General features: G+C 52.1%; 1 protein-coding gene across 1 annotated transcript in view; it reads left to right on the top strand.

Annotated features, from left to right (window-relative positions):
• Positions 1–14,763, top strand: part of LOC147086696 (serine/threonine-protein kinase WNK3-like) — a 173,696-nt gene that overhangs the window by 74,317 nt on the left and 84,616 nt on the right.

Raw genomic sequence — 14,763 nt, 5'->3', positions numbered from 1 at the left:
AAAAAAGGGCGAAAACCATATGTGGCTCAAACTTGAGAGGGAGATTATCTCAAACACCCAAGATGTTTACATTTGCGCACTTTATATCCCTCCAATTGATTCCCCGTACTACAAAGAGGACACCTTCTCCAACATGGAGGGGGAAATTATCCAATACCAGGCCCAGGGGAACGTGTTGATCTGTGGGGACCTCAATTCAAGAACGGGCGAAGAACCAGACTTCACCAATAATCAGGGAAACAATTACGTATTCGGGAATAACCACTTTGACATCCCTTCCCTTCCATACAGGCATAACTGCGACAAGCAGTCAAATACCAACGGTAAACAGCTACTACAGCTCTGTCGAAACCTGGGTCTGTACATTGTCAATGGTAGGTTCATAGGAGACCTCCTAGGAAGATCGACCTACTGCTCACCTCTTGGCTGCAGCACAGTAGACTATATGATTACAGACTTGGACCCATCCTCTTTCAGAGCATTCACAGTCAAACCACAAACAACACTGTCAGATCACAGTCAAATTACTATGTTTCTCAAAAAGACAGAAACAAACAACATAGAAACACAACCCAGTAAACTGTACAACACCAAAAAATCGTACAGATGGGCCAAAAACGACACGGAAAAATACCAGAAAACAATTAGCAATGCATCAACTCAAGCTCTCTTAGACACCTTTCTGGATAACATATACACTCACAATAAAGAAGGCGTAAACCGGGCAGTTAGTAAACTAAACAATATTTTTGATAATTTGGCAACAAATGCAAACTTGAAAGCTCGCAAGAACAAACCCAAAACAAAAAACTATGAAAAATGGTTTGACCATGATTGCCATAACATGAGGAAAAAACTTAGAAAACTATCAAACCAAAAACACAGACATCCAGAAAACGAGGAATTACGCCTTACTTATTGTCAGACGCTAACACAATACAGAAACACACTCAGGACCAAAAAAGAGCAATTTATTAAGAATACACTCAGCTCCATGGAGGAATCCATTGAGTCGAATTGTTTCTGGGACAACTTGAAAACACTACACAAAAAACAACACGACGATTTGTCCATTCAAAATGGGGACACATGGGTAAACCACTTTGAAAAATTATACCAGAAAAACACACTAGGACCAGAGCAACACCAAATACGCAAAAAACTTGAAAAGCTTGAAATGGCCATAAAAGATAACCAAAACCCGCTAGACGCCATAATAACAGAAAAAGAACTTCTTGAAAAACTCAAGGACCTGCGACCAGGAAAAGCTTGCGGGACAGACGGCATACTAAACGAGATGATTAAACACGCAGACGACAAACTGAAACTGGCTATCCTAAAACTCTTCAACTTGGTTCTGAGTGTCGGTTATTTCCCTGACATCTGGAACAAAGGACTCATAACACCCATATACAAAAGTGGGGACAAAATCGACCCAAACAACTATCGAGGCATCTGTGTAAACAGTAACCTGGGGAAGGTATTCTGTAGCATCATAAACAAAAGACTTATAAACTTCCTTGAAGAGCACAATGTCTTGAGTAAAAGCCAAATTGGATTCCTGCCAAACTATAGAACATCCGATCATATCTTCACCCTACAGACCCTAATTGACAAACACGTTCACCATAACAAAAGCAAAATCTACGCATGCTTTGTAGATTTCCAGAAGGCTTTCGACTCCATCTGGCATGACGGTTTATTCCTGAAACTTATCGAAAGCGGGGTAGGAGGGAAAACATATGATGTAATTAAATCAATGTATACAAACAATAAATGTGCAGTTAAAATTGGAGACAAACAAACAAAATACTTCCCACAGGGGCGGGGGGTGACGCAGGGCTCGCCAATCTCACCGACACTCTTTAATATTTACATTAATGGATTGGCAAAACTACTTGAACAATCTACAGCACCCGGCCTCACCCTATATGAATCCAAGGTTAAATTCCTCCTCTATGCCGACGACCTGGTTCTGCTGTCACCAACTAAGGAGGGTCTACAGCAGAACCTGGACCTGCTGGAGTCGTACTGCCAGACTTGGGCCCTGACAATAAATCCCCAAAAAACCAAAGTCCTTGTGTTCCAGCAAAGATCCAAACAACATGGACCCACAATAAATTTCACAGTAGGAACAACCAAAATTGAACAAACCACTCACTACACATACTTGGGCTTAAAAATCAGTTCTACGGGAAACTTCAAACTGGCTGTGAATGAACTGAAAGAGAAAGCAAGAAGGGCTTTCTATGCCATCAAAAAATCAATCCAAATAGAAATCCCAATTAGCATTTGGCTCAAAATTTTCAAATCAGTAATTGAACCAATTGCACTCTATGGCAGTGAGGTCTGGGGACCACTAACACAACAAGATTTTGCAAAATGGGACAAACACCCAATTGAGATCCTACATGCGGAATTCTGTAAAAGTATCCTCCGGACTCAAAGGAAAACAGTAAACAACGCATGCAGGGCGGAACTAGGCCAATACCCATTAATAATCACGATCCAAAAAAGAGCCACCAAATTTTGGAATCACCTACAAATGAGCAACCCCCAATGCTATCACTACGACGCCCTGAAATGCCAAGAGCTGACCATAAAGAAGAATACCCTCAAGTCAACTAGTCCTGGGACTCAATAAAGTAACTAATAACAATACTAACAATAACCAGCCCCAGGACAGTGACAGGGTAACACAAAGAATTCGACCCAACACAATCGTCGCGAAGCAAAAGGAAAAATATCTGTCATATTGGGCAGAAACAACAAAAACCCAAAGCAAACTCAATTGCTACTTGGCCCTAAACAGACAATACAACATAGCTGATTACCTGACCATGGTAAAGGATAACAAACTGAGAAGAACCTTGACAAGGTACAGACTTAGCGAACATAGCCTAGCGATCGAAAAAGGCAGACACAGGCAGACCAGGCTGCCAAGAGAAGACAGGATATGCTCTCACTGCAGTCAGGGAGTAGTTGAGACAGAGATGCACTTCCTCACAGCCTGTGGAAAATATCAGGGCATCAGAGAGAATTTCTATCAAAAATTCTCACAAATATGCCCTGAATTCAGAAATCTGACTGACAACCAAAAACTCCCATTCCTACTGGGGGAGGAGAGAAGCTGTGTAACACTGGCGGCACACTATGTTACAGCTTGCCATGAACAGAGGGACAACCAGTAAACTAAGACGAGTATATATAAACAAGGCGAAAATATATTTATAAACTCAGGGATATACCTGTTTATACACTGTATGAATGGAACCGCGTTTATGTGTTCAACCATAAATGTATTTTGATGCTTTGGCAACATAAGATGTACCTTATCATGCCAATAAAGCGATTTGTATTGTATTGTAAAGCTCCCTCTACACTGTCCCATCAAACACTCCCAGGGCAGGTACAGCATGGGTTAGATACAGAGTAAAGCTCCCTCTACACTGTCCCATCAAACACCCCCAGGGCAGGGACAGCATAGGTTAGATACAGAGTAAAGCTCCCTCTACACTGTCCCATCAAACACTCCCAGGGCAGGTACAGCACGGGGTTGGATACAGAGTAAAGCTCCCTCTACACTGTCCCATCAAACACTCCCAGGGCAGGTACAGCACGGGTTAGATACAGAGTAAAGCTCCCTCTACGCTGTCCCATCAAACACTCCCAGGGCAGGTACAGCACGGGGTTAGATACAGTGTAAAGCTCCCTCTACGCTGTCCCATCAAGCACTCCCAGGGCAGGGACAGCATGGGTTAGATACAGAGTAAAGCTCCCTCTACACTATCCCATCAAACACTCCCAGGGCAGGTACAGCACGGGGTTGGATACAGAGTAAAGCTCCCTCTACACTATCCCATCAAACACTCCCAGGGCAGGTACAGCACGGGTTAGATACAGAGTAAAGCTCCCTCTACACTGTCCCATCAAACACTCCCAGGGCAGGTACAGCACGGGTTAGATACAGAGTAAAGCTCCCTCTACACTGTCCCATCAAACACCCCCAGGGCAGGGACAGCATGGGTTAGATACAGAGTAAAGCTCCCTCTACACTGTCCCATCAAACACTCCCAGGGCCGGTACAGCATGGGTTAGATACAGAGTAAAGCTCCCTCTACACTATCCCATCAAACACTCCCAGGGCAGGTACAGCACGGGGTTGGATACAGAGTAAAGCTCCCTCTACACTGTCCCAAACACGCCCCAAGTCAGGGACAGCATAGGTTAGCAGATTAAAAGTTGCTCCACTTTACTCTTAACAATTCGAATCATAGAATCCTTGGTTCCGTATCCCTTAATATCCCATACCCAACAAAAATCTATCAATCTCAGTTTTCAAAGCTCCAATTGACCCCCAGCCTCGACAGCTCTTTGTGGGGGAGAGTTCCAGATTTCACAGGAAATCACAGGAACCCCACAGTGCAGATCGAGGCCATTTTGGTCCATCGAGCCTGCACCGACACATATCCCACCCTATCCCCGTAACCCCACGTATTTAATCCCCCTAACACTAAGGGTCAATTTATCATAGCCAATCAACCTAACCCGCACATCTTTGGACTGTGGGTGGAAACCGGAGCACCCGGAGGAAACCCACGCAAACACGGGGAGAATGTGCAAACTCCACACAGACAGTCGCCCGAGGCCGGATTCGAACCCGGGTCCCTGGCGCTGTGAGGCAACAGTGCTAACCACTATGCCACCCTTTGTGTGAAGAAGTGCTTCCTGACATCACCCCTGAACGGCCTGGCTCTAATTTGAAGGTTCTGCCCCCTTGTTCTGGACCCCCCCCCCCACCAGAGGAAATAGTTTCTCTCTCGATCGATCCCATCGAATCCTTTAAATCATCTTAAACACCTCGATCAGATCGCCCCTTAATCTTCTACACTCCAGGGAACCCACGCCCAGTCTGTGCAACCTGTCCTCGGAATTTAACCCTTTTAGCCCCGGTATCAGTCTGGTGAATCTGCGCTGCCCCCCCCTGCCGAGACCAATATATCCTTTCTGAAGTCCAGTGGCCAGACCTGAACGCAGTGCTCTAAAAGGGGTCTGACCAGAGCTTTCTATAACTCAGTGCGTTGATTCAGAGCTCCCTTCATCTCCTGAAAAGGTTTTCTGCTGTGAGCGTGCCAATATTTGCAGTGGATATCCGGGTCTCCCACACGGACACGCTGCTGCAGTAGGGACTGACTAATGAGCTTGTCCACCCTTCCCTCCCCTCCTGCTCCAGGAAAGTATTTCCTAAAACCCAGATAATGGATCACAGCGTCCCCTCAGCTCTATGAAGGAGTGCCTCTTTTTCTTTTTGCTGTCTCCCATCAGTCAATCGTCCGAGGCCGTGTGTTTTGGCAGGAATGTCAGTTATGCAGCACAAGCAGATGTCACGAGGGTTGTGGAATGGCAACCATGCAGCAAAGGCGGGTCTCGATCTCATTACCCGACGGCAGAGGGCAAATTTGACTCTGCTAAAAAGGAAGGCTGGATTACATACAAGATTCTGAGGGGGGGGGATTGACAGGGTAGATGCTGAGATGCTGTTTTCCCCCCTGGCTGGAGAGTCTAGAACCAGGGGTCACAGTCTCAGGATAAGGGATCGGCCATTTAGGACTGAGATGAGGAGGAATTTCTTCACTCAGAGGGCGGTGAATCTTTGGAATTCTCTGCCCCAGAGGGCTGTGGAGGCTCAGTCGTTGAGTCTATTCAAGGCCGAGATTGAGAGATTTTTAGACTCGAGGGGAATTGAGGGATATGGAGATCGGGCGGGAAAGTGGAGTTGAGGTCGAAGATCAGCCCTGATCTTATTGAATGGCGGAGTAGGCTCGAGGGGCCGAATGGCCTCCTCTTGTTCCTATTTCTTGTGTTTTGTCTGAGAATGGGCCATCAACACCAGGGGAATTATCGCAAGCTCTTGCCGCTGGCTCGGTTGTCCGTCTGAGTCGTATTGATCGGAGGAATCACTGCATCTCGGCCAAAGCTACAGCTGACCTTGGGGTTCCACGGGTCCAAGGGAAAGAATAACCAGCTCGGTTATTCCTGCTCCTCCTCACCAAGGATTCCTCCAAGCACGTGGATCCTTGGTGTGGACAGGATCGGCCTGAGCTGTAGCATCTTTCATCATTGACCAGCCTGCCTCAACACTCGCGTCTCGGCACAGGCGCGAGTGGGTGTAAGGTACCAGAGACTATCTAATTCACCATGCCCCTCTGCAAGACAACAATTCCTCTCCAATCTGTCCAGCCCGGTTCTTCGCCAGCTTCCGCACCGCCCAGTGCCAGTAAGGCCAGGAGCAGGTCTGTCTGCGGCCGGCAGGGGAGGTGCACCATTCCCAGGAAGGCCAGGAGCGGGTCTGTCTGCGGCCGGCAGGGCAGGTACACCACTACCAGGAAGGCCAGGAGCAGGTCTGTCTGCGGCCAGCAGGTGAGGTACACCATTACCAGGAAGGCCGGGAGCAGGTCTGTCTGCGGCCGGCAGGGGAGGTACACCATTACCAGGAAGGCCAGCCGCAGGTCTATCTGCGGCCGGTAGGGCAGGTACACCATTACCAGGAAGGCCAGGAGCAGGTCTGTCTGCGGCCAGCAGGTGAGGTACACCATTACCAGGAAGGCCAGCCGCGGGTCTGTCTGCGGCCGGCAGGGGAGGTACACCACTACCAGGAAGGCCAGCTGCGGGTCTGTCTGCGGCCGGCAGGGGAGGTACACCATTACCAGGAAGGCCGGGAGCAGGTCTGTCTGCGGCCGGCAGGGGAGGTACACCATTACCAGGAAGGCCAGCCGCGGGTCTGTCTGCGGCCGGCAGGGGAGGTACACCACTACCAGGAAGGCCAGCCGCAGGTCTATCTGCGGCCGGCAGGGGAGGTACACCACTACCAGGAAGGCCAGGAGCGGGTCTGTCTGCGGCCGGCAGGGCAGGTACACCACTACCAGGAAGGCCAGGAGCAGGTCTATCTGCGGCCGGCAGGTGAGGTACACCATTACCAGGAAGGCCGGGAGCAGGTCTGTCTGCGGCCAGCAGGTGAGGTACACCATTACCAGGAAGGCCGGGAGCAGGTCTGTCTGCGGCCGGCAGGGGAGGTACACCACTACCAGGAAGGCCAGGAGCAGGTCTATCTGCGGCCGAGGAAGGCCAGCCGCAGGTCTGTCTGCGGCCGGCAGGGGAGGTACACCACTACCAGGAAGGCCAGCCGCGGGTCTGTCTGCGGCCGGCAGGGGAGGTACACCATTACCAGTAAGGCCAGGAGCAGGTCTGTCTGCGGCCGGCAGGGGAGGTACACCACTACCAGGAAGGCCAGCCGCAGGTCTATCTGCGGCCGAGGAAGGCCAGCCGCAGGTCTGTCTGCGGCCGGCAGGGGAGGTACACCATTACCAGTAAGGCCAGGAGCAGGTCTGTCTGCGGCCGGCAGGGGAGGTACACCACTACCAGGAAGGCCAGCCGCAGGTCTATCTGCGGCCGAGGAAGGCCAGCCGCAGGTCTGTCTGCGGCCGGCAGGGGAGGTACACCATTACCAGTAAGGCCAGGAGCAGGTCTGTCTGCGGCCGGCAGGGGAGGTACACCACTACCAGGAAGGCCAGCCGCGGGTCTGTCTGCGGCCGGCAGGGGAGGTACACCACTACCAGGAAGGCCAGCCGCGGGTCTGTCTGCGGCCGGCAGGGGAGGTACACCACTACCAGGAAGGCCAGGAGCAGGTCTGTCTGCGGCCGGCAGGGGAGGTACACCATTACCAGGAAGGCCAGGAGCAGGTCTGTCTGCGGCCGGCAGGGGAGGTACACCACTACCAGGAAGGCCAGGAGCAGGTCTGTCTGCGGCCGGCAGGGGAGGTACACCATTACCAGGAAGGCCAGGAGCAGGTCTATCTGCGGCCGGCAGGGGAGGTACACCATTACCAGGAAGGCCAGGAGCAGGTCTGTCTGCGGCCGGCAGGGGAGGTACACCATTACCAGTAAGGCCAGGAGCAGGTCTGTCTGCGGCCGGCAGGGGAGGTACACCACTACCAGGAAGGCCAGGAGCAGGTCTGTCTGCGGCCGGCAGGGGAGGTACACCATTACCAGGAAGGCCAGGAGCAGGTCTATCTGCGGTCGGCAGGGGAGGTACACCATTACCAGTAAGGCCAGGAGCAGGTCTGTCTGCGGCCGGCAGGGGAGGTACACCACTACCAGGAAGGCCAGGAGCAGGTCTGTCTGCGGCCGGCAGGGGAGATACACCACTACCAGGAAGGCCAGGAGCAGGTCTGTCTGCGGCCGGCAGGTGAGGTACACCATTACCAGGAAGGCCAGGAGCAGGTACACCGCTGCCAGCTCTTGCCTTTCTGTGGTAAAGCTCTTCTGTTTACGGGCGCACACTCACGTGCCTGCACACTTGGGCAGAAACCCACCTGCAGCCAAGCAAGCGTGGCTCCAGCTCTTGGCGTGAGCCGAGACGGGCAGCGATCGAGGGGCTGCACTGAGCCAGCTATGGCCTGGGAGCTGGGGAAACGCTATTGTGAAAAGGTTTTAGCGCAGGACTGGGCACTTTCTTGTGGAAAGTTGCAGAAAGCCAAGAGTGCCCTGGCATCAGGCTAGATTTTACTCAGCATGTAAAATTGTACCTGGTTTCCTACTCCTTCTGAAACAGGAAACCGATTTCAACCGTAAATTCGACGCCTTTGGTAAGAACATAGGAAGCAGGAGTAGGCCGTGCGAAATTTCCCCTCTCAGTCCTCAATGGCCGACCCCTTATCCTGTGACTGTGACCCCTGGTTCTAGACTCCCCAGCCAGGGGGGAAACAGCCTCTCAGCATCGACCCTGTCAATCCCCCTCAGAATCTTATACGTTTCAACAAGATCACCTCTCATTCTTCTAAACTCCAGAGAGTATCGGCCCAGTCTACTCAATCTCTCCTCATAGGACAATCCCCCCATCCCAGGAATCAATCTAGTGAACCTTCCGACCTCTCAAAGCAATTTCTCAAAGCGGTTCTGGTAAGGGTACCTCTTTGTGGTACTTACTTTAATTAATTTTGTAGTTTGGGAAGAGATTGGAATCTAATTGTGCCTGCCAGATCTTCACAGGGAGAAGTGTTCAAATTTCAGAGGTTAACGAAAGTAATTGAGACCTCACACCCTTGGTAAATAAAAGTACACGTCTGTCACTAAATCGGATCGATTGTTCCACGCGCCCTTTCTCCCTTCTGAAGGGCACGCCCCCCCCCCCCCCCCCAATACTGCACCCAGGTGCGTGAAGTGTCAGCCGTGGCTCAGTGGACCGCGCACTCGCCTCGGAGTCAGAAGGCTACGGGTTCAAGTCACACTCCAGAGACTCGAGCACAAAAATCCAGGCTGGACCCACCAGGACATCACCCCAGTATCATAGTGACAGACCTGTACCCCCCAGTCAAGGACAGAGGCGAGTCTGCATTTCCAGGTGAATTGTCGCCTCATAAGTATGCAGGTGCAGCAGGCGGTTAAGAAGGCAAATGGTATGTTGGCCTTCGTAGCGAGAGGATTCGAGTACAGGAACAAGGATGTCTTGCTGCAGTTGTACAGGGCCTTGGTGAGACCACACCTTGAGTATTGTGTGCAGTTTTGGTCGCCTTATCTGAGGAAGGATGTTCTTGCCATGGAGGGAGTGCAGCGAAGATTCACCAGGCTGATACCTGGGATGGCAGGAATGACGTATGAGGAGAGATTGGGTCGATTGGGCTTATACTCGCTGGAGTTTAGAAGAATGAGAGGGGATCTCATTGAAACTTATAAAATTCTAACAGGACTGGACAGACTAGATGCAGGAAGGATGTTCCCGATGGCGGGGGAGTCCAGAACCAGGGGTCACAGTCTAAGGATAAGGGGTAAGCCATTTAGGGCAGAGATGGGGAGGAATTTCTTCACCCAGAGAGTGGTGAACCTGTGGAATTCTCTACCACACAAGGCAGTAGAGGCCAATTCATTAAATATATTCAAGAAGGAGTTGGATATATTTCTTAAGGCTAAAGGGATCAAGGGATATGGGGAGAAAGCAGGGACAGGGTACTGAATTTGGATGATCAGCCATGATCTCATTGAATGGCGGAGCAGGCTCGAGGGGCCGAATGGCCGACTCCTGCTCCTATCTTCTATGTTTCTATGTTAACTTTTTAATGGCCTTTTTTTTATCAGCGCAATTAATATTGTGCTTAATTATGTGTACATTGGATGCTTGTGTATGATTACAGTTGATTATTATTTTATTCCGCTGTTAACTACACAAACCCCTCCGCTCATAAAACCTGGCAGCAGTCCAAAGCTCTCGCTGCCAGCCAGTCGCATCTGTGAAGCAGCTCTCCATTTACAGAATCGGCATTTTGTGTGCATGCACAGATCAATGACTGTACATCACGCCCTGTGCTCGCTGACCTACATTGGCTGCCGGTCCAGCAACGCCTCGATTTTAAAATTCTCGTCCCCGTTTTCACATCCCTCCGTGGCCTCCTCCCCCTTCCTATCTCTGTAAACCCCCCCCCCCCCCCCCCAAGATCTCTGCCCTCCTCCAATTCTGGCCTCTTGCCCATCCCTAATTTCCATCACTCCACCATTGGCGACCGCGCCAGGACCCCGAGCTCTGGAATTCCCTCCCTAAACCTCTCCGCCTCTCTCTCTCCTCCTTTAAGACGCTCCTTAAAACCGACCTCTTTGGCCCAGCGTTTGGTCACCTGCCCCTAATATCTCCTCGTGTGGCTCGCGGTCTGATTTACGCTCCCGGGAAGCGCCTTGGGATGTTTTACTATGTCAGAGCTGCGTAAATGCAAGTTTGCGTGCTGTGCAGTTAATGGAATAATGAAGCAAACTCTAGCCCCCCTGAACCAAGAGAGGAGAGACACCGGTCGATAGTAGATGAAGGTACTGCCCAGTGTGGACCAGTTGTAGACCAGATGGTCCAGGTTCAGTCCCCCCTGGTCTGAGTGAGCTGATCTCAGCGGAGCAGGCTCGAGGGGCCAATTGGCCTAGTCCTGCTCCTGTTTCTTAAGTTGGGTGGGATCCCTAATTTGGGCGCTATTGGTCTCTGCAGCCTTGGCTTGGACGGGGAGAAATCTCAGGCATGGTTCCCAGTTCCGATCACTTTCCAGTTACTGCTGCTGCACAGGGTGAACGCTTTGTGGCTGCCTTCTCTGGCCAAATAGCCGGCTGTCACTGGGGGCGGAGTGCTAGATGGCGCCTGTGGAGCTGTAACCCCAGATGAGGCGATGCCCGTCAGAGGAAAGTGAAGAAAATGGTGTGTGTTGGGGGGTGGGGGTGAGGGAAGGAGAGATAGAGAAGGAAGTAAGGTGATGGGGAACTGCAGTGCGTGGCGTCCTATCCAATGCAGCCAGCTGTTTGGAAATGCTTCCTCACAGTGATCGGGATCGCAGTATGGGCAGTGCTGTAGGTTAACACAGCGTGTGTGTAGAGAAACACACAAAGTTAGCCTGCAGGTACAGCAAGTAATGAAAAAGGCAAATGGAATGTTGGCCTTTATTTCGAGGGGGTTGGAGTATAAAAGCAGGGAAGTCCTGCTACAACTGTACAGGGTGTTGGTGAGACCACACCTGGAGTACTGCGTACAGTTTTGGTCTCCTTATTTAAGGAAGGATATACTTGCATTGGAGGCAGTTCAGAGATGGTTCACTAGGTTAATTCCAGAGATGAGGGGGTTGACTTATGAGGAAAGGTTGTGCAGGCTGGGCCTATACTCATTGGAGTTTAGAAGAATGAGAGGGGATCTTATTGAAACATAAGATACTGAGAGGGCTCGACAGGGTAGATGCAGAGAGGATGTTTCCCCTCGTGGGGGAATCTAGAACTCGGAGGCACAGTCTCAGAATAAAGGGTCGCCCTTTTAGAACTGAGATGAGGAGGAATTTCTTCTCTGAGAGGGTCGTAAATCTGTGGAATTCTCTGCCCCAGAGAGCCGTGGAGGCTGGGTCATTAAATACATTTAAGGTGGAGATAGACAGATTTTTGCAAGATAAGGGAGTGAAGGGTTCTGGGGAGCAGGCGGGGAAGTGGCTTTGAGCCCGAGATCAGCCATGATCTTATTGAATGGCGGAGCAGGCTCGAGGGGCCAAGTGGCCTATTCCTGCTCCTATTTCTTACGTTCTTATGGCGTTCACGGTCCTCCCCAACACCAATCTGCATGAGCCACAATAGCCGGACATTCCCAGCAGACCAGCGTCTGCGCTCGAAGCCGTGGCTTCCTTGTGTTTTAGACCCTCCTAACCCTGGGTACAGCAGCTTTGATCACACTGTGTTTGTGCTCGAAGGCATTTTCTTGTTCAAACATATAAGATTCTGAGGGGGGGATTGACAGGGTAGATGCTGAGAGGCAGTTTCCCCTCTGGCGGGGGAGTCTAGAACCAGGGGTCACAGTCTAAGGATAAGGGGTAAGCCATTTAGGACAGAGATGAGGAGGAATTTCTTCACCCAGAGAGTGGTGAACCTGTGGAATTCTCTACCACACAAGGCAGTTGAGGCCAATTCATTAAATATATTCAAGAAGGAGTTGGATATATTTCTTGAGGCTCAAGGGGTATGGGGAGAAGGCAGGGACAGGGTACTGAATTTGGATGATCAGCCATGATCTCATTAAATGGCGGAGCAGGGTCGAGGGGCCGAATGGCCGACTCCTGCTCCTATCTTCTATGTTTCTATGAATTTCTTCACCCAGAGGGCGGTGAATCTTTGGAATTCTCTGCCCCAGAGGGCTGTGGAGGCTCAGTCGTTGAGTAGATTCAAGGCTGAGATCGAGAGATTTTTGGACTCTAGGGGAATCGAGGGATCGGGACGGGAAAGTGGAGTTGAGGTCGATGATCAGCCCTGATCTCATTGAATGGCGGAGCAGGCTCGAGGGGCCGAATGGCCTCCTCCTGCTCCTAATTCTGATGGTCTTATGTACAGCATTGCCCCCTAGTGTCAGCCAGCAATACCGACCCTGACATTTGCAGTTTATTCATACAAGTGGAATGTCCTCTGGTTTTAAAACCATTCTATTATTAAAATGGTGCGTGGCTTTCAATGATTATGAGAGATCAGAACTTACAGCACAGAAACAGGCCATTCGGCCCAACAGGTCCATGTTGGTATTTCTGCTCCGCACCAGTAACATTCGTTATTCACTCATCTGATTCAAAGTTCAGAAACTGCGGGCTGGCATAAAATGGGGCATAGTACTCGTATCTGGCCCTCGCAGTAAAACCGGCCATTCCGAGTTTCCCCTGTTAGTTCATTTCTGTTTTTAATTTCTACATTTTCTGTCTCTGCCTGTCTGTTCAGCCGCCGCTCCTACCATGAACAAAATGGCCCTATTTTCTTGGGGGATGGACAGCAGCGAGAGTCTGTGTGTGTGCGCGCGCACGCTCTCGTGCATAATAGCGATTTTGGGCTCATGCCTCATTCTTGCAGAGGCTGCCTTTGGTGTCCAGTATATAAAATTGGATCCAGAGTGACCAGAAGAAAGACAGACGTGCCTCTCTCCAACGCCTTTCTCCAACGCCTTTCACCACCTCAGGACGTCCCAAAGCGCTTTACAACCAATTTAAGTACTTTTGAAGTGTGGTCACTGTTGTAATGTAGGAAACTCGGCAGCCAATTTGCACACAGCAAGCTCCCACAGACAGCAGTGTGATAATGACCAGATCATCTGTTTTAATGATGTTGATTGTGGGATAAATATTGGCCCCAGGACACCGGGGAGAACTCCCCGCCCCCCGCTCTTCTTCCAGTAGTGCCCGTAGGATCTTTTACGTCCACCTGACAGGGCAGACGGGGCCTCTGTTTAACGTCCCATCCAAAAGATCCCTACCCCTCCGACAGTGCGGCGCTCCCTCAGTACCGCCCCTCCGACAGCGCGGCGCTCCCTCAGTACCACCCCTCCGACAGTGCGGTGCTCCCTCAGTACCGCCCCTCCCACAGTGCGGCGCTCCCTCAGTACCGCCCCTCCCACAGTGCGACGCTCCCTCAGTACCGCCCCTCCGACAGTGCGGCGCTCCCTCAGTACCGCCCCTCCCACAGTGCGGCGCTCCCTCAGTACCGCCCCTCCCACAGTGCGGCGCTCCCTCAGTACCGCCCCTCCCACAGTGCGGCGCTCCCTCAGTACCGCCCCTCCCACAGTGCGGCGCTCCCTCAGTACCGCCCCTCCCACAGTGCGGCGCTCCCTCATTACCGCCCCTCCGACAGTGCGGCGCTCCCTCAGTACCGCCCCTCCGACAGTGCGGCTCTCCCTCAGTACCTCCCCTCCGACAGTGCGGCGCTCCCTCAGTACCGCCCCTCCGACAGTGCGGCGCTCCCTCAGTACCGCCCCTCCGACAGTGCGGCGCTCCCTCAGTACCGCCCCTCCGACAGTGCGGCGCTCCCTCAGTACCGCCCCTCCGACAGTGCGGCGCTCCCTCAGTACCGCCCCTCCGACAGTGCGGCTCTCCCTCAGTACCGCCCCTCCGACAGTGCGGCGCTCCCTCAGTACCGCCCCTCCGACAGTGCGGCGCTCCCTCAGTACCGCCCCTCCGACAGTGCGGCGCTCCCTCAGTACCGCCCCTCCGACAGTGCGGCGCTCCCTCAGTACCGCCCCTCCGACAGTGCGGCGCTCCCTCAGTACCGCCCCTCCGACAGTGCGGCGCTCCCTCAGTACCGCCCCTCCCACAGTGTGGCGCTCCCTCAGTACCGCCCCTCCGACAGTGCGGCGCTCCCTCAGTACTTGAACCCACAACCTTCTGACTCGGAGGCTGGAGAGCTGCCCACTGAGCCACGGCTGACTCTACAGTATTCTAGAGGCGCGTTCAAT

This window comes from Somniosus microcephalus, unplaced genomic scaffold (assembly GCF_052327205.1).
Source record: "Somniosus microcephalus isolate GS21.2 unplaced genomic scaffold, FLI_Smic_1.0 unresolved_chr7, whole genome shotgun sequence".
NCBI lineage: Eukaryota > Metazoa > Chordata > Chondrichthyes > Squaliformes > Somniosidae > Somniosus > Somniosus microcephalus.
This window is presented reverse-complemented; position numbering and strand designations above follow the sequence as displayed.